This window comes from Eptatretus burgeri, chromosome 3 (genome assembly GCF_056783735.1).
Source record: "Eptatretus burgeri isolate ZD-2024b chromosome 3, Ebu_testis_v1, whole genome shotgun sequence".
Taxonomy (NCBI): domain Eukaryota; kingdom Metazoa; phylum Chordata; class Myxini; order Myxiniformes; family Myxinidae; genus Eptatretus; species Eptatretus burgeri.
In genome coordinates this window covers 115,243,834-115,263,407 of record NC_140963.1, presented here as the reverse complement: position 1 = coordinate 115,263,407, position 19,574 = coordinate 115,243,834, and the positions used below count along the sequence as shown (strand labels likewise).

The 19,574-nt window shown below is 44.7% G+C and overlaps 1 protein-coding gene and 1 long non-coding RNA gene across 3 annotated transcripts in view; one reads left to right on the top strand and one right to left on the bottom strand.

The window, feature by feature from the left end:
- STAC (SH3 and cysteine rich domain) overlaps nucleotides 1-19,574 on the bottom strand; it is a 202,706-nt gene that overhangs the window by 153,561 nt on the left and 29,571 nt on the right. The gene's annotated exons all lie outside the window — the stretch shown is intronic.
- The window catches only part of LOC147030787 (uncharacterized), a 9,609-nt gene continuing 8,783 nt past the window's right edge, over nucleotides 18,749-19,574 (top strand). The window contains exons 1-2 of the long non-coding RNA XR_015056509.1: nucleotides 18,749-19,068; nucleotides 19,243-19,366. This is a non-coding gene — a long non-coding RNA (uncharacterized LOC147030787). The remainder of the gene's footprint in view (nucleotides 19,069-19,242; nucleotides 19,367-19,574) is intronic.

The window sequence follows — 19,574 nt, the reverse complement described above, 5'->3', positions numbered from 1 at the left end:
TTATGTGATCCATTCGGGCTGCGACACTTTGAGTTAGCCATTTTTTTCTGTTCTATCTTTATTTTGGCGAATGGTTCGGCGATTGGTGCCTAACGCACTGAGCCGCGAGCGCAAGTCGCGGCCTTTCCGAGGGAAAATTCGGATCAAGAACGCTACACGCCCACTTTTCCTCCATCCAATTAGCAAGCGCGGGGCGGCTTGGCCCCGCCTCCAGGCGCGTCTGTGTAAAATCGATATATGCAAATTCTAGGATCAGGGGAGGTTCAGGCTCGTTTCCTCCGACCAATGGGCGAGCGTGGCTCCGCCCCCGAGGTCATCCTGATCCGAATATTTGCATATTAGCTGCTCTTGCCGGCCTATAAGAAGGCGAGTGCAAGGCGAATGAAGTCAGTGGAGTCGGGTGGCGAAGTCATCGGTGTGGCAAAGAGTTGGGTTCTGGAGTCGGCTGAGAAGAGTTGCGGGAAGAGGCAAAGGAGCTCGGGTCCGAGGCGAGAAGGACGGCGGTCGGCGACGAGGTCGCGGTGTGGGATTGCTCGTCGCAGGACCCAAGCCAGCCAGCCATTCTCCTTCCCCAGGGCATCAACAATTCCCCCTTTCCCCCACGCTGAGATAGTGCAAAAAGGGGGCTCCGTTCCCACCCCCACTCCAAACGTCGTGCCAACAAAACCCGCCAAGGAGTACGGAGTCGGGGCACAGCCGCGCAGCCACATCTGCGGCTCGCCCGCCAAGGCGTCACGAGGATGCGGGTAGGACCCCTCCCCCCCCCCCCGGTCTCGCGGACCTGGCCGCTCCTCCAGGTCACGCGCCCATTTGGCCTACAGGCCTGTCTGCCCCCTTGTCTATGAGGGTGGCTTCTTTCCTTTGCTTTTGTGTAAATGTGTGTTGGTGCCGTCTGCAAAGTAGAACTGCATAAGTGTTGCCATGTGTGCGCGTAGTCGGTATTAACTCTGCGTCGTTGTTGCTTTTGTTTTGGTTGCTATATGTGCATTTTGACTGTTTTTTTTTTTTTTTTTTTTTGTATACCTTGGTCGAGGCTCGTATGAGAGCAAACACACAACTCACAGCAAGGGGGCATGAGACAAGAGGGGCGGGAGTGGGAGGGACAAAACAGTGGGGAACAGACACATCAGGTGAACTGTGGAAGGGAGAGGGATGGGGATGGGATGAGCAACATGGCGAAGAGAAGATGGACATTACAGGGACTTTCAGGATGGAAAGCAGGGGAATTAAAGGAAGTGGGCTTGGGTGGATTATCGGGGGTAGAAAAGATCGAGGATTTGGATGGGGGAAGATAAGAGGTGGTGGTGAACAGCTGTTTTGCAAGCCTGGAGGGAAGAATGGGAAAGAATAGAGTGAGGAAGTTTATTCCAAAGGCGGGAAAAAAGAGGAATGAAAGAATGAAGATGAGTAGTGATTCATGATTTTGGAAGTTTTACCAGAAGGGGGTTGTTGGCTTACCTTGAGCCTCCTGTGGAAATGTGGTGGGGACAAATCGCAGAGAGAGCAGGGGGGGGGGCAAGGCTGGAGAGGAGTCGGTAGAAGACAAAGACCACCGACTAACCTGCGGTGATTGAGTGAGAGGCCCAAAGACTCAGCTTCATTGCGGGAAATGCCGATGATATTAAATGCCCTGGATTCGACAGCGTGAATCTGAGAAAGGTGGGAGGCAGGAGCACCAGCCCAGAGGGGAGAGCAGTACTCCATCAGGCTACGGACACAAGCTTTGTAAGTGGTCAGGAGCTCAAGAGGGCCGAAGAAGGACTTTGCACGACGAAGGATTCCCAGTCGGCGACTGGCTTTTGAGGCGAGGTTGGAAATGTGACTTTCCCAGGAAAGGTCATGGCAGATAGTGAGACCCAGAAGCTTGAAAGACTTCTTCCAGAGGATTGTTGAGAAAGTGGATGGGGGGGGTTTTCTAAACGGTCCTTTCGAAGAGACATAGTGAGAGTGTGAGATTTGTCTGGATTGAAAGACATGTTCCATGTGTTGGACCAGTTTGTGATTTTATCCAGATCTGCAGTGAGCGAAGAAGCTGCTGCTTGCCGGTCTGAGGGATGACAGATGGTATGGCAGAGGGTGGAGTCGTCAGCAAAGAGAAATAGAGGATTTTCCAGAGAGTCCGCACAGGACTCCAGCCTGCACAGGAAGAGGGGATGAAAGAACTCCATTTAGGGCCACACGTTGACTGCGACAGGAGAGGAAGTCTGTGAGCCATGAGTGGAGATGGCCTTGAATACCATGGGAAGAGAGTTTGGTGAGTAGTGCAGGGTGCCAGACTGTGTCAAAAGCACGTGATATGTCCAGGGATACGGCTCGGATTTCCTGTCTGGCATTGAGGACCTCCATCCATTGATGGGAGAGCAGAAGCAGCATATCCAGGGTAGAGTGACCTTGTCTGAAACCAAATTGATGATTGGAAATCAAGCCATTGGAGAAGAGGAAGGATTTCATGTCTGAAGCGATGATGGATTCCATAACCTTGCTGATGATTGGGAGAAGGCTGATTGGTCTGTAGTTACAGGGATCTGTTTTTGCACCTTTTTATGCAGGGCAGTGATGTTAGCAGATTTCCAAGCAGATGGCAGATGACCCTGGGCAAATGAGAGGGTGAATAGAACAGAGAGAGGGTGAGCAAGAGCAGAAGAGCAGGCTTTGAGGACACGTGGGCTGATGCCATCTGGACCGGTTGCAGAATCTGACTCGAGGTTTGAAAGTAAGCTCTCCACCTTGTCAGGAGAAAAGGATACAGAGTCCAGGGACAGTTGGATGCGACTGGGTGTATTATTGTATTGATAAGGGTGGGGTGGGACATCATTTTATATCTATATAATAATAATATATATATATATATATATATATATATATGGGTTTAGGACACAAGATTTAGCTGCAAACACCGAGTTTAGACATTCAGCTTTTTCACGTGTGGAATCAGCAGGGCGGCCATTTGAGGTAAGGGAGGGGATGGAGGGGGAACATCCACCAGAAACAGATTTGATTAGACGCCACCAGGATTTTGAGGAGGGAGAGAGGTTTGAGAGTTCAGACTTGAGATGAGAAAGATGTTGTTTTCTGGCTCTCCTGAGGGTAGATACACACTTGTTCCGAGCTTTATGGAAGGAACTGAGATTGCCCTCAGTTGGGTTTGCTTTCCATGAGGCAAAGGCAAGTTGTTTCAGGACAACTGCCTCGCCACAAGCTTCAGTAAACCAAGGGCGGGAGGAAGGGTAGGACAACTGAACACGAGAGGGGATAAATCTGTGTATGGCTGCATATGTATGCTTTCCGTGTGCCGGGAAATAAATGTGCTTTGTGTGAACTGTTTTCCCGTTTCGCTTCGTCTTTTCGTTATTGACCCTCCATCCTGCTTCACGTAAAGGGTTCGGAGAGGACTTAATATGCCCGGTAATTAATCGGAACCGTCGAGGCCGACGATAACACCGCTCGGTTATCACTGTAGCATGGAACGGACCGCTTAAGCGGTTCGTGTCCTGGTCGGCCTGTGGCGTGGTATGATCGCCTGGTCGACCATCCGCGTAGGTATTTAGGTAGATCGAATTTGGCGAGCAACCCTTTACTGCGCGGGTGGGCAATTGGCACGGTCGTGGTGGGGTTAAACCCCCACCTGTGACGAGCTCCCGGCGTTGTTCCAAGAGGGTCACAACTGAATTGTCCGTCCGGTGGGCGACGTGCCGCGATCCGAGTTACGTGGCCATCCGCACGCCGGCGGGCGCAAATTCGCAACAATATATATATATATATATATATATATATATATATATATATATATATATATATCCAACAATATTTTGTTTCTTGGTCAAATGGAGATATTAAGCCTGGTGTTGGCGCAGTGGTTAGGGCAGCGGCTTGGGATCCCAGGGTCCTGAGTTCAAGCCCCGTTGGCTGCTGAATTAACACCAGGGGGTTGACTCAGCCTGTCATCCTTCCGAGGTCGTCGAAATGAGTACCAGTGTACTGGTCCCGGTGTATGCCCCGGTTAGAATAGGTGTACCATATCCCTGTGTGTCGTAAGAGGCGACCAGGGTTGGCGTCAGGAAGGGCATCCGGCCATAAAACATTGCCTCAAGAAAAAGCCCAACCCCTGCATAGCAGGGAAAAATGGCTGTAAAAACGGTCATTTTATATCTATATAATAATATATATATATATATATATATATATATATATATATATATATATATATATATATATATACATATACATATAAGTAGAGGATAAATGGGACTTCTGAGGCATCCATGCAAATGAATGGGGAAAAGGGGGAAAACTCTGAATTAACCCCGGAAAAACCCAAAACAGGAGACTTATTCCTCCCCCTCCCATACAGATGAATAGGGGAACTCTCTGACAACCTCTAAAAAAACCTTAAACATGAGACTGTTTTTCTCCCTCTCCCATACAAGCTCATGTTAAATTGAGACTGATTTCCCCCCATACAAACTGTTAAATTGAGACTGATTTTCTCCCCCCCCCTCCCCCATACAAGCTCATGTTAAATTGAGACTGTCTCAAGACCCAAAGAACCCAAAATAGGAGAATGATTTTCTATTTTCTATTTTCATTATCATTCCTTTGTAGTTGAAATCTAATTTTAAGACCATACAGAACTTTATCATGATCACAAAATCCAAATATACCTTTAAGAGGAAATGCCACAGTAAAACTATTACCTGCTTTTGTATCATCATTATACATTCCTTTCCTTTGATTATATCCAGGGTCTGTGTTTGTTCCCATTGACATTTCAAGAATAAAACCTTCGATAGCCCCCTTCCCCCATTCTATCACCGAATGAATATCGTATAAATTTCATCATTTCAGATACAGCAGAGACATAATCAACTGCTTCAACTTCTTGTGTTCCAATATACAAATGAACACTATCAAACATTTTTCAGAAGAAATAATTGATGAGTGTAGTGTTTGTGTTATTCCCAGCCTTAGTGAAAGTAAATTTACACACCAAGAAACTTTCGGATAGTTTCAAATAAGTTTATTTCAAAATTTTTTGTACCATTTGCATTCCAGTCTGTTCCAGTTATTGCATTTACCTTGAAGTAATCTTATTTTTTAGTGGAGTTTGAGATGACAATGGTATCATCCAAATCATAGATACTATCAATTGCTTCCATACTTGTAATTATTTAGTAAAAAAGACGTTAAAACTTTTGGAACCCTGACCCAGGTATTTTAATTATTTTCTGTCGTTCTTGGGGAGACAACTGAGTTTTGCCTTTCTTAATTTCTTTTATTGCTTGTAATTTCGAAGATTCCTTTTGGGCATCTTGTATACTCTTTATAGCACCTGCTACATTTCCCACAGCAGAAGCAGTTGAACCAATTAGATCTTTATGTTTAAGAATAGTTGAACCAATACCCATTAGAGTTTCAATTATCCCATCTCCTCGAAATTGATGTCCAACCTCCCTTTGTCTCTTAGGTTTATAGTATCCTCTACCAAGATACATACCTTCACCCTTGTAGTATGGGGAAAGGAACATCCCATCCCCTGTAATTATTTTATCTTTTCCTAACTCGTGTGTCCTCACAATAACCATCGTATTTATTTATTGGAAAACTTCACGGAGGTGAATTCTGATGGATATAATTTCTCCATTAAAAGAAATCATGTGATTATCTTGGTCGGTTATCCTAAAATTTACACTGTGTATGGTTTTTCCTGACACAGGGAGATAAACCAGATTTTTGGGTTCCATATTGAATTTATAACCAATTCGGGTTGAGTATGCGCTGAATGAAAATATTGTATTTGTTCTTATTCCATCGTTATAAGCGCCATAAATCAAATCACAGTGAATTAATACCGAATTTATTCCTGAGGATATTTGAATGACATTATCACTGTAAAATGTCCCATTCGTTTCAATCTTTTTTGAGGAGAAACCCAATAACTCTCTAAATGAATTATCAATTGTGAAATCAACCTTGTAGTTATTTTGAAGTTTAATCGTTGATTTTGAAGTATGTTTTTGAATGTCTATAACAATATTATTTGGTTCATCACCCTGTTCTTTCATAAGACGAACAATTTCGGAAGATATTTGAGAAATCTCATATGCTCCAGGTGAAACTGTTATCGTTTTGACTGTTATCCATTTCCACTCATCTCCCCAATCTCATTCGAGTGAACAGTAAACTTGGATGCAATATTTGTAGATATATCACTCCAAGCAACGTGTACATTCAATGGTTCCACATAAAGCGCAGCTTCGAGCGTAAACGTTTTGTTTGACATCAGACACCAATGGTGTCTCACATCGGTACTGCCAAAGCAGTTTCTATGGCTAGGGTTACAATCCTGGACACATTGCCCCTCTGACACAGGAAGTCAGGGCAGGAATTTGGAATTGGCCAGGGTGATGGCGATAGCTTGCTTACTCTTTGCGAAGGACACCATGGGATCTTTAAGGTCCATCAACTCATGAATGGAGTCTGACTTTAGTGAATAGAAACAAAACCAATGAAAGCTGCCCTTGTCATGTAGTTAATGCATCATGAAGCATGCCATTCCTCAGATGGAAACGTAAAGCTGTATGTCTACATTTAGTTTGTGAATATTACTGTATATTTTTTGAGTATGCCATTGTGAGATGGTTTCCTGTCCCATTTCCTCTCTTGCTGTTAGTTGTATAAATAGTACTACCTGTTATAGGTGGGCGTGCTGAAATGTGGAAGATATGGCATGAGTATCCAAGGCTGCGGTTTGGACATACAACTGGAGATCTCTTGTGTTTCACACAAACTTTTTTGGATGCTTTTTTTTCGGCTTTGGATTTTGGATGCTGGGTATCCTGTCTGCTAGCATGAGCTGGCAGTTGATACAGATCCCAGAATATCTTTCATGAAGAGTCGGCAGGTTATCACCACCACTCTGAACAAATGACAAATTCCTGCCACGTGTTGAATGTCATGCCCAGCCAACTGGCAGGACATTGCATTACAAAGTGCCCTGTCCCTTGGATGAAAATTAAGTTTGGTGTCCTGTCTGTCAGTATTAGTTGGTGGATGTTAGATATCCTACTGAGTCTTTGGGAAAGATGAGTCGAGTTAACCTGAACAAATTCTATATTCCTGAAACCTTCAGGCAAATGTCAGGTCTTGCTTAGCATTTAGTGAAAAACAGGCCAAAAACTTTTCTCAGCCAACCACACAAGAGGATTGGCATATCTGCTGCCATAAAACTTTTTAAATTTATTTATCCAGTTTGAGGTGGGGGGGAGTCCACAGCTAGATTGTGGTAAGAATAGCATGTACCGAATGACCACATACCTTGGATTATCTTGTATCAGGGAAATCATCTGAGAAAGTCATCTTATTAAACATGCATTGAGGAGGCAGGAAGTGTTAATTATAAAGCAGATAGAATAAGTTTGTTGTGTAAAACCTGTTTTCGAGCGAGGCCTGGTGAGGATTGGAAAGTGCATTACGCTCTCAGAAGAAACAGCATGGGCTGTTTGACTGGCAGACCACAGGCCATGGTGGCGAGGTCGGTTGCAGAGCCTTGGAGAAGGGGGCATAAGACTTTTTTATTGGGGGCAACCCACGGGGTGGGATGGCCCTGAAGATGGCCTTTTTTTATAAAAAGGGGAAAAAAATCAAGCATTGTAACAAAGCTCGATATGCACACCTTGGCTCCACAGCCAAAGAACACAGTCCAACAAAGCTTGTCAATTTATATATGTATGCACTTCGGGCAAAAGCACATAGTCAAGCAAACGCATACACCCAGCCCACCAGACGAAAATGCATGGTCATATCATACATAACTTTGGGTACAACTGGCCATCTTGTGACAGTGCTTTTAGTGAAAAAGGGTAAAAATCAAACATTATAACAAAGCTCGGGACGTGCGCTTTGGCCCCATGGCCAAAGTACACTCCAACAAAGCTTGTCTAACTAATGCACGCATACACTTCAGCACGAAGGCTGAAGCAAATGGTCAAAGAAACACACGCATCTTAACCCAAATGACCAGAATGCATGACCAAACAATAACTGGGGTCCTCTGGCCATCATCAGATGGAGTGGACTCCCCCCGAGAGTAGAACTGGCATTTTGTAGCATATGGTCTTCAATGTCAAAATGAAGGACCTTAAACTGTAATGGTGACTGTGGACCCTTGTGTTAAACCAGCACTTTCTGCAGGGGTCTTGCCCAAAAGGGAGCATCCAATAACCCTCTCCCATGTTGATTTGATGTGCATACTCATTAGAGAGCGTCTGTGCTGCCGAAGCAGTTTCTTGGCAAGATTTAAACTGGATCGTTCGCCATTGCCTTCCCAGTATCGTTTGTCCATACACTTTCCTGTTAAATGCTGAGCATCCAGCAAGGAAGCAGCACATACCATTTAAAAAAAAGTCTTTGGTACGACTCAGACAGTGTTTGAAACACCGACCTCCCAGACTCACAGCGGACAATCAAAATAACCATTATACCACCGAGTCTGGTACCTTTTCCACCGACCTCCGATTTATTCTCTTCACTCACATTTATGTTCCTCTCTTTTGTTCTCTGCCTCTGTCAGCTGAAACTTCTTCATCCTTTTTTGTTTTGTTCTTCAAGGAAGGAAGATTTTTGTTTCATCTGGTAATGTCTTTGTACGACATATCTACCAGTTTAATCTTGCTATGAAAAGGCCTTTCCAGAGCCCTTTCATCCAAAACTGTGCCCCTTCCTGAGTGCTGAGAACACTCAAAAGTTATGTTTGACATCAAACATCACAATAAAAAGTTTGATTAACGACTTAAAGTCTTCTTTACCTCGGACAAAGATCTGGAATGCACTTCAAAGGTCTAGTTTTGACTTCCAGAAGACCATCGGAGAGGCACCTTCCTTCCCTGAGTGGGTTTTGGGTCAAGCCTGGCATCTTTGATCGATAATAATAAATGTCAGTGTGTGTCATTTGATCAGTCAGTCAGTCAGTCAGTCAGTCAGTGTGTGCGTGTGTCTCCTCCATAATTCCAAATCCATGACACCGAGCAGACTGAAACTTTGCCTGCACACTAAGGGAACTCCAAAGGAGTGAATGAATGAAAATTGGATGTTTGGGCAAATTTAAACACCCAATTTAAAGATAATTAACGGCTTTATATTCATGAAAAGCTCATCGTTGGTCAGCCCAACTTCACCTCACAGGGGTTCTTAGCCGCCATTTTGATCCGGCCTCCGAAAAAAGCCTTGCCCTGTCAACACGATATACCCTGATGGATTAATTAAATTATATCATCAAAATATAATTTTGGATTTGAGGATTGCATCTCATGGACTAAATAAGTGTTGAAATCTGGAAACGTTAAGAAATTAGCGATTCTTATAATGAAGTATATGAGGCACCGCGAGGAGGAGTGATGTAAGGGACACATCAGCCATTTTGGAGTTAATGCCATATAGCACTATTTTTAACCCTTCCCCTATCATCCGAGCCTATCATCATCATATCATTAAAAAAATGTCGCTTACATCACTCATCCTCACGGGGCCTCATATATCTTATCAGCTTTCAGCAAGGCTGTGCACCATCCTTCGCCATATTTACACAATAAAATGTGAAATACCGAAGTATTTAACTTAACTTTTTTACTGTTTTGTTTTTCTACTGTTTTTCCCAAAGAGTAACTTCATTGAGCGCAATGAAAATAATTCAGCAGGCGAAGGCTCACGCAGCACGAGCAGTGGGCGCGGCGACCGCGGCTCGGTTCTTCCTGGGGACATCTCAGGTTAGGAAGGCAAATTAAGTTAGAGGATTAAAATGAGTAAAGCAACGGGACAAGTGAACCCTGAGTTCAAGAAAGAATTGCAAAATCTTTTCAGTGGCTACAAAACAATGATTCCCCACACCACGGCAGGATGGTCGAGAGGTACGCACACTCGCTCTAAGCTGCATCAAGCCTGGGTTTGAACTGTTTCACATTTTTGTGTGATCTGCTTTCATTTGGGATGTTATTTCATTTCAATAGGAGCTGGGAGTGATGTTATCTTCTATATACAAACTTTAGAGGATCATATTTCTTTCCACGATACACCTTACTCCAGGTTTTAAACAGTCATTTTCTCACAATTTATAACCACCTGTCATGGGGAAGGTGTGGGAGTACGGATGGGGGGGGTGGGGTGGGAGTACGGATGGGGGGAGGGGTTGGTTGGGAGTAGGCTCGGGAAGGAGTGGAGTGGGAGTGGTTGGAGGGAGGGAGTGGGAGTGGTTGGAGGGAGGGAGTGGGGGTGAGGTAGTAGAGAGTGGGGGTGAGAGTCCGGACGGAGGGGAGATGGTGTGGGAGGAAGGAAGGGATATGGTGGGATTAAGGAGGGGCATGGGTGGGAGGATGGAGGGGATGGGGTTGGTGGAGAAGGGGTGGGTGGGAAAGTGTGTGCTGAGAGTCCAGAGGGGGGTGGGGTGGGAGGAGGATGGAGGGGAAGGGGTCGGGTGGGAGTCCTGAGTGGGCTGGAAGAGGTGGGGTGGGCTGGAAGTGGTTGGGTGTAGTGGAAGGAGGTGGAAGGAAGGAGGGGAAGAGGTAGGGGAAGGGACCCGGCATTGCCCCGCAACGCCGAAGACCTGCTAGTACGTATACTATAAAAGGAGCCCTGTGTCTGTCCTTGCATGCATGCGAGTTTCAGACCCCTCTTTTTGATTAAATCCCTTGACACCCCAAAGAACCCTTAGTACCCAAAGACGGTTTTGAGACTTAAGACCTCCAAAGACCCCTAAGACCCTCAAACACCCCTTAAAACCTGTAAAACCCTCAAGACCCCCAAAAATCTCCAAGACCATGAAGACCCTCAAGACCCCAATACCCTTAAGACCCTTTAAATTCTTTCTAACTGCAAGGCAGTTTAAGACCTGTAATACCCCTAAGACCCCACAGACCCCTAAAATCCCATTAGACCCCTTATCCCTATGACTATTTAAGTCCCTTAAGACCTTTTAAACCCCTAATACCCACAAATGACCCATAAGACCCCAAATATCCTTTAAGACTCCAAAGACTCATGATTCCCAAGAACCTTTAAGACCCCTAAGATCCTCAAGATCCTTTATTACCTTAGGACCCTATAGATGCCAAAGAACCTCAACACCCCTACGACTATTTTGACCCTTTGCGTCCTTTATAACGCAATTCTATTTAAGACCCCTCAAACCCTTTAAAACCCTTAAGACCCTGTAGGAGTCTAAGACCCTTTGTGACCCAAAGATCCTCTCGACCCCATTAGAACCCTTCGACCCCCAAGACCTTCTGTCTGAGGGCCTTCTGCAGTAACACTTGAGGGTCACCAGCCATAATCAAAAGGCTCCCCATTGGTAAATTGTCTCAGTATCAAGCTTGGAGGGCACAAAATAGAAATAATTAATTAATTTAATCTATTTTTTTTTTCTTTCAGGTTCTGCTGGTCTTGGTTAGTGGCATTGAGAAAAGTCCCACGGTGGCAAAAAGAAAAGCCCCACGTGGCAAAGAGTAAACGGTGTCCATGACAACAATTTCATCGCATTGTAATCAAATGGGATCTTTTTGTGATGTTGTTATTGCCAAACCTCAGGAATTTTTTCAAGATATCAGACTGAAACTTACACAGCTTATTTGTATGCATGTGTAGTATACGTGTGTAAAATCTGGTCAAAATTAGTCAAAGGTCAATGCCATCCAGAACATGTAAAATACCAATTAGGCCACAATTAGAAAATGATCAACCAAAATTGTCATGCACAACATTCCATCATGTAAGGCACACGAGAGGTCAAATTTTCCAAATTACCAAATTGCAGTTTCCATGGCAACTATTGTTTATTTGAAATTTGCAAGTATCGTGCGATGCATGACATATTTATTTTGAATCTCTAATGATACATCTTCTTCTGAGCAGACCTCCATTGTCTACAAGGTAAACATGTACCACGTGTTACAGTCCACCATAGTCACTTTTCGTTGAAATCCCGTTTCTACCAATACACACTTCAAAAAATTGCTCATTTGAGGTGAGACATCTACGAACTCATCAGAGACAAGTGCGCTGCTTGTAGTTTTCCTGCAGACAAGCCTCTAATCAGGAATTAGTAGTAGTAGGAAGGGATTTGACCTGGTGGTGTTGATCATCTGTCATGTCGAGCTGCCACTTCATTTAGCTATGCTTCTTGTGACTGGGAAGATGTAGAGAGGTGTTTTTTTTTATGGGAACATTAAGCTGGCTGTCTCATCTGTTCATATCTCATGGTGGATGTTAAACATCCAGTGGTGGATGGATACGAGTAGGTTATCGTATGCCAATATCTTAGGTACATTCCAAATTCCTGCCCTCACTGAGGCTGGGAATAGCAAACTACTCCACTAATTATTTACCATGCGACTGCTTTAGAAGGTCCTAATGTTTCCTTTAAGCTATTCATAGTCTAGAGTCTAGACCCTCGAGGTTGGTGCCATCTATAGCCATTCTAAGTGGGATGTTTGTCTGTCTCCCACCACACCAAAAAGCCAGCTGGTGCACACCTTAACCAGAAACTCGGATAGTTTTTCACACTGGTACACAATTACCACCTGTTTTGTTAAAGATGTTTAAATAGCACAACCATGATAACAGAAGGGACAGACAGCTTTACGTCTCCTCTGAAGAAGGGCTTTACTTATAATACAATATACAGCCTACAAAGCCCCAAGATAAGGGTTTGTTGTTAGATCTTTCTGTTAGCAATCAAAGTTAAAGCCAAGTATGCTGTTTTTGAGCTGTCCTCCCAATCTCAACTCACTTGTTACTTGATCATAAATGCAAAAGAGCAATAAACAGGATAATGGAGGAAAATGTTGGATATCGTTCGTCTGAATCTAACCTTCTTTCAATGGTGAAGAATCACTAAAAATTTTTTTACTATTTTGATCCTGACCTTCACCAAAATCGAAGAGATTCTTCCTTTTCATACACCCAAACCTGTCCACCAAAGTTTCGTCCGAATCCATCCAAAACTTTTTGAGATATCGAGCTCACAGACACAGACAGACAGACAGGGGTGAAAACATAATCTCTGCGTGAAAACATAATATTAATGGATCAAATCAACGTGATTCAATACTGGAGGAATAGCCCACTAACCACCACGGTAAAAAAGGAGAAGCTGACGTTTCAGGCATTAACCAAGCTTAGATGAAGGTTAACACCCGAAACGTCAGCTTCTTCATCACCATAGCCGTTTTCAGACCTCAATCAACATTCTAGTGGTTGCATCCATCGTTCTACCTGTCCACAGAATGACACGAGCCTTCACGAGGAACACTTCGTTTTGAATTTAAAGAAAATATAAAAGTCAATTGTACAGTAGTTCAGACTTTGCATTTTTTTTTTCTTCAATCTCAACCAAACAATGCCCAACAATATGTCGTCAATGATTCGTTGGCAAATATAGTAATGGACGGTTTCAATAAATATAGGATGTCAACAAACTGGGCTGCAATGGGACACAGCCAGAGCAGCTATTCTTGGCCAATGATACCAAGTGCTAATGTGGCACTTCCAAGGGTCGTTCAAACAGCTATCGGAGAGATACCCTCACAATGGTCCAAGAAATGCAAAACCTTTTTATGACTCAACGCAAAAGTGGGCATGATAAGTTAAAAAAACAAAAAATTCCCATTTTGGTGGAAGAGAGGCCAACACATTGATATGTACTCCTGAATTGACTGTCGGTCACCAACAACCAATGCTGACCGATGGGACACCGGCTTAACATCATTCCGACACCAGCGCAGGCTTTGATGGACGAATGGCATCTTCCTGCGGCGAAGCTTCTTGTGAGGGACAGGACGGCGCACACATGGGATTCCTCGCTTGGCCTGCGAAACACCAGGATGGCGGTTCACAGCTAGGTTGAGATTTGAACCGTGGTTAGACAGCTTAGAGGGAAGTGTGCATACCGCTCCGTCATCCGGTCAGCCCTCATCAGAGTACACCATAATGATAATAATTATTAAAAAAACAAGCTCGAATGAGCTAAGATCCTCGTCCTCTTAATGATGACGTCATAAAAACGAATATGACGTCGTTGTGATGTACATCAGGTTTGCGATAAATTATCTGTGCTAATGCCCGGCTTGATTCGCGCAAACAAAATTCAAACAGCTTGCCTAGTTTCGCAGATAATGGTACGGGCGATTGCCATTTGCGGCGATATTATGACGTCAACTTTTTTTCTAGGAAGAATTTCCAAAATCGGAGATGGTTACTGCCTGCGCGTGGGCTTTCTGCATATACATGGCAAGTTTCACGAAGATCCGATGAAAACTCTGGGTTGTGAAACAAAAAATGTCAAAAAATAGGAATGACGTCATAAAAATTGATATGACGTCATAGTCATGCATCATATGTGCGGTAATTCATCTCTGCTAATGCCCTGTTCGATTCCCGAAAACAGAATTCAATAATCTTGCCTAGTTTCGGAGATAATTTTTTTAGGCAATTTCCATTAGCGGAGATATTTTGACGTCATAACTTTTTTTCTCGGAGGAATTTTCAAAATCGGAGATGGTTACTGTCTGCGCAGGATATTGTTACATATACACGCCAAGTTTCAGGAAGTTTCGATGAAAACTGTAGGCTGTGAAACAAAAAAGTCCACAAGAACAACAACGTGAGTAAGACTTAGAGATCCTCCACGAAGATCTAAAAAACAGATTCCATTCATCATTATTACATGATGGTAAAATTATTTTAATCGCTCATATAATTCCACATCACTGTTAATGACAACGGTACTCGATAGAGCGCATACCTCCGCCAGGCTGAACGGTTTACGTTTTGTATCCCACTGATAGACCGGAACCGGATTCGGACCTGAAATAAAATTTAATCGCCTTGTTCTTGTCACCTGACCAACTCATCCACCAAGTTTTGTCATAACTCGACGACAACCTTTTTGAAATATCATGCTATATCGTTTTTGGCCCGATCTCTCAATGGTGAAGAATCGGAAAATTTAAGAATTCTCGTCTCCAGATCCGGATTTGGATCTTCACCAAAATCGAAACAATTCGTCCTTGTCAGACACCATACCTGTCTACCAAGTTTCATGCAATTCCGTCCAAAATGTTTGGAGATATCGTGCTGTGTATCGGTTTAGCCCGATCAGAATATTTATAAATTCTCATGTCCGATCCGGATTCGGATCTTCACCAAAATCGGATCAATTCTTCCTTCTCACACACCTAATCTGTCCACCAAGCTTCATCTGAATCCATCCAAAATGTTTTGAGATATTGTGCTATGTATCGGTTTCACCCTATCAGAATATTCAAAAATTCTCGAATCCGATCCGGATTCGGATCTTCACCAAAGTCGAAACAATTCTTCCTTCTGACACACCCAACCTACCCACCAAGTTTCGTCCGATTCCGTCCAAATTGTTTTGAGATATTGTGCTGTGTATCGGTTTAGCCGTATCAGAATATTTAAAAATTCTCGAATCCGATCCGGATTCGGATCTTCACCAAAATCGAAACAATTCTTCCTTCTCACACACCCAACCTACCCACCAAGTTTCGTCCGATTCCGTCCAAATTGTTTTGAGATATTGTGCTGTGTATCGGTTTAGCCGCATCAGAATATTTAAAAATTCTCGAATCCGATCCGGATTCGGATCTTCACCAAAGTCGAAACAATTCTTCCTTCTGACACACCCAACCTACCCACCAAGTTTCGTCCGATTCCGTCCAAATTGTTTTGAGATATTGTGCTGTGTATCGGTTTAGCCGTATCAGAATATTTTAAAATTCTCGAATCCGATCCGGATTCGGATCTTCACCAAAATCGAAACAATTCTTCCTTCTCACACACCCAACCTACCCACCAAGTTTCGTCCGATTCCGTCCAAATTGTTTTGAGATATTGTGCTGTGTATCGGTTTAGCCGTATCAGAATATTTAAAAATTCTCGAATCCGATCCGGATTCGGATCTTCAACCAAAATCGAAACAATTCTTCTTTCTCACACACCCAACCTACCCACCAAGTTTCATCTGAATCCGTCCAAAACGTTTTGAGATATCTTGCTATATATCGGTTTAGCCCTATCAGAATATTTTAAAATTCTCGAATCCGATCCGGATCTTCACCAAAATCGCATCAATTCTTCCTTCTCACGCACCTAACCTGTCCTCCAAATTTAGTCCGAATGTGTGCACAACGTTTTGAGATATCATGCTCATAAGTTTCCGCCAAACAGACAGACAAATGGTCGAAACCATCACCTGTGTGCCCACCTTCAGTGTCGGAGGTAAAAAATACCATCCATTTATTTGTGGTTAAATTCCCTGCGTCTCCAGCAATATGTTGCTGAAGAAGTTTAATGGGTGAAATGAAACTGCAAATTCAGATGAAAATGATCGTTTTGAACAGCTTTCTCTCACTTGAAAAATTGAAAGACAAGCTCAGATTTCCCAGAAGATTGATTGGTAATATAACCATTGTCTTGTCTTTGTTTAAAAATGTCCACCTTGGAGCCTTCATTGCATCATCGATCGCTTCCTGGAGATGTGCACCGAGTCTCCAAGCTGTCTGGCCTGGGTTCGAATCTGGACCCAGCGAGAAACCGTCATCCTGGTATTTGGCATGGAGGGCGGCGATACATCCATGTGTCTGCCGTCCATTGTCAGGACGGTGGGTCGGAGGACCTGCAGGTCGTGTCTACCAACACTTATTTGTACGTTGAAGATCCAGGGGCTCTTTTGCTCAGAGTAGAAGTATTCATCGCTTGTGGCAGCCTGGAACAAATTACGAAATCACGTCACCCTCAGCCAGTCGAACGGCATTCCTGACCAACCGGTTCGTGAAAGACTTGGACAACAAACGATCCCTGGTCGACCCCACATATAGTGGGACTATTTGGTGCCGAAGAATGAGACGGTTATTGCATCCTTCATCTCGCGTTTGTATTATTCGATTAACAAATGGCGCAATGCACCATCACTGGCGAAAAAGGTCGACAAACACCGGGCTAAGACTAAGAATAGCTCTTGAGGGGGTGTCCCAAGCCCGATGCACCCCGGTTTTCTCCTCTGTAGACCGATGGTGGATGTGTTGCTGCCTTGCACAGGAGAAGCATTTTCAACCGTTCCGTACAACGGATAACGTGCAGCTGTGTGCGTTGGCGAGCACACCCTATAAATAACGAACGAAGTATACGCAGGCAGCAATCTCCGTGCTCGCGCATCGCTTCATGCCACGGCCGTCTGATTATGACGTCACAAGCGGTGCCGCGAGATTCGTGCACGGCTTCGACCGCGTGTCAACACAGCCGGACATCTCGTGCATCACATTTCGATTCTGACCCTCGTGACACGTCGTCACGATCATGACGGCTTCATCGGCTCCACCGGCTCATATTACGTGTGCCGTCGCCGTCGGTATACGACTACGTGCCTGCCATTGTGACGTCATTTTTGAGCGACGTGCACAAACGGTCATTACATATGGCACGCTCACTGCTTTGTGCGTGGAAATGGAGAATGCGTCTGGCATCGAAATGACAGCAACTGGAATCGCACCTGTAAATGCTTAGCACAACCTGCCAATCAGCACCATCAACGTGCCGAACTCTTTGCATGACGTCGGGGCTGCCGAACCAGCCTCTTGCCAAGTATTAAACGCTGGGTCCTCATTGAAGTATTCCAACCACCGTGGGGAGCAAGGAGAAGTCGACGTTTGGACGTTAACCCTTAAAGTCGCAGCGAAAACAAAACCATGCGGGTTGGCACGCGCCACCACGAGCAAGACCAGTTCTTCGTCCTGGGTCGTTTATGGTGGTTTACTTCCCAGCAGCCAGACAGGGCAGGGTACCGATGATAACAGGCGTACTCTTCATGAAAAACACGTCGTGGGGACACGTGGGGTCCTCAACGTCCACAAACGACCACTGAGCTGGGAGACGGGTCTCCCAGTGTAATGCCCACACACACTGATGAAGCAACCAACCTGTGAAACATGAGGATCACACTGTATAGCTGGGTAGGGATTCGAACCCAGGTGAGACAGCATAGGGCCGCGTGTGCGTATATCGAGGCCATCCTGCCAGCCTCAAAGGTGAGTAGCTACACCTGCTAAATACAATCGCAATCACCTCCAGGTTCGCTGCATGAACAGGTGAGTACAACCTCATGATCGGGGTTAAACAAGCAGGAATATCTCCTCGTGGGTTAAATGAGCGGGTAAATATCCTCGCGGGTTAAACGAGCGGGTAAATATCCTCGCGGGTTAAACGAGCGGGTAAATATGCGGGTATATACACTAAACAGTGAATGTGTATGTATTATATGTATATATATATATATATATATATATATATATATATATATATATATATATATATATGTATATATATATATATTGTTACCGATTTTAGAATTCGGACTGATGAATGCATCCACACATCCAGGTCCTCAGACATTTATTTCCTTCAATGCATGTTCAGATTAGCCCCATCCCCATGTCTGATGGGTTCTTAAATGTGATGCGTTGAGAAGGGAAAAGGACAGATTCCTCTCTCTTATGGGAAGCTTGTTTTTTCTTTACGACAGACACGTTTACACACATTTCTTTCGCGAGCGCTGGCGCCCACCTTATTTTTCCTCAGCAACGTTTATGCACATATTTTTCGCGAGCACCGACGCCCGCCCTTTTTTTTCGAGCGCACGGGTTGTCATGGTAACGGTGCGCAAGTGGGGTGGGGTGAGCTTGGGGGGACTCTGCGCCGCCGAGACGGGCCGCAGACAGAAAAAGAATTGGAGGTCCGTTCTGAGAGAGAAAGAAAGCCAGAGAGGAAGCAGAGAATAAGTGAGAGACAAGCACGCGAGAAGCGAGCAAGAAGCGGGTGTAAGGGCGTGAGGGAAGAAGCGAGTGTGTAAGCGTGCAAGAGAGAGAAAGAAAGCGAGAGTTGAAGCACACAAGGGAAGAAGCGAGCTGGAGAGGAAGCGTGCAAGTGGGTGTCTGACCAGCGCCAACAACGAGACGATTTGTCCTTCCCAGTGCTTGAGCAAGCGAGCGTGTGGTGCGCGTGGAGGTGAGAGCAGCGCCACCAACGAGTGAGGCACGGGTCGGTTACCGAGTGAGATGCGGGTTAATCACCGTGTGGGTCACTGAACGTCACCAGTTTCGTGAAGTGTGAGGAGCTGCCCGTGTCGCAGCACCACAGTCTAAACCCGCGACAGACGATTTCGCCCCCCCCCCCCCCTAGACGTTGACTGGCGTCCAAGATTGTTGGCGAGAGGGTGCATGGCAAGGCTGGGTGTTGGCTACGGACAGGACACGCACGCACACACATTTCAGGACGTTTTCACGTCACGGACGACTACTCTCTGGTGAGCGAGACGACTTTTCTCCCCCCTCCCCTGAATGATCTGCTGGGTACCCTTGTCTGTGTTTAGATGTAAGTCAACCCCCGATAAGCATCTGCTCTCTGTCTCTTTCCTGTCATTTTGATTGATTTTGCCTGAGTAATTATTCATTTCGATTGCTTTGGAATTCATTCATTTATTTACCTCAGAAAATAGTTATTTTTATTTATTT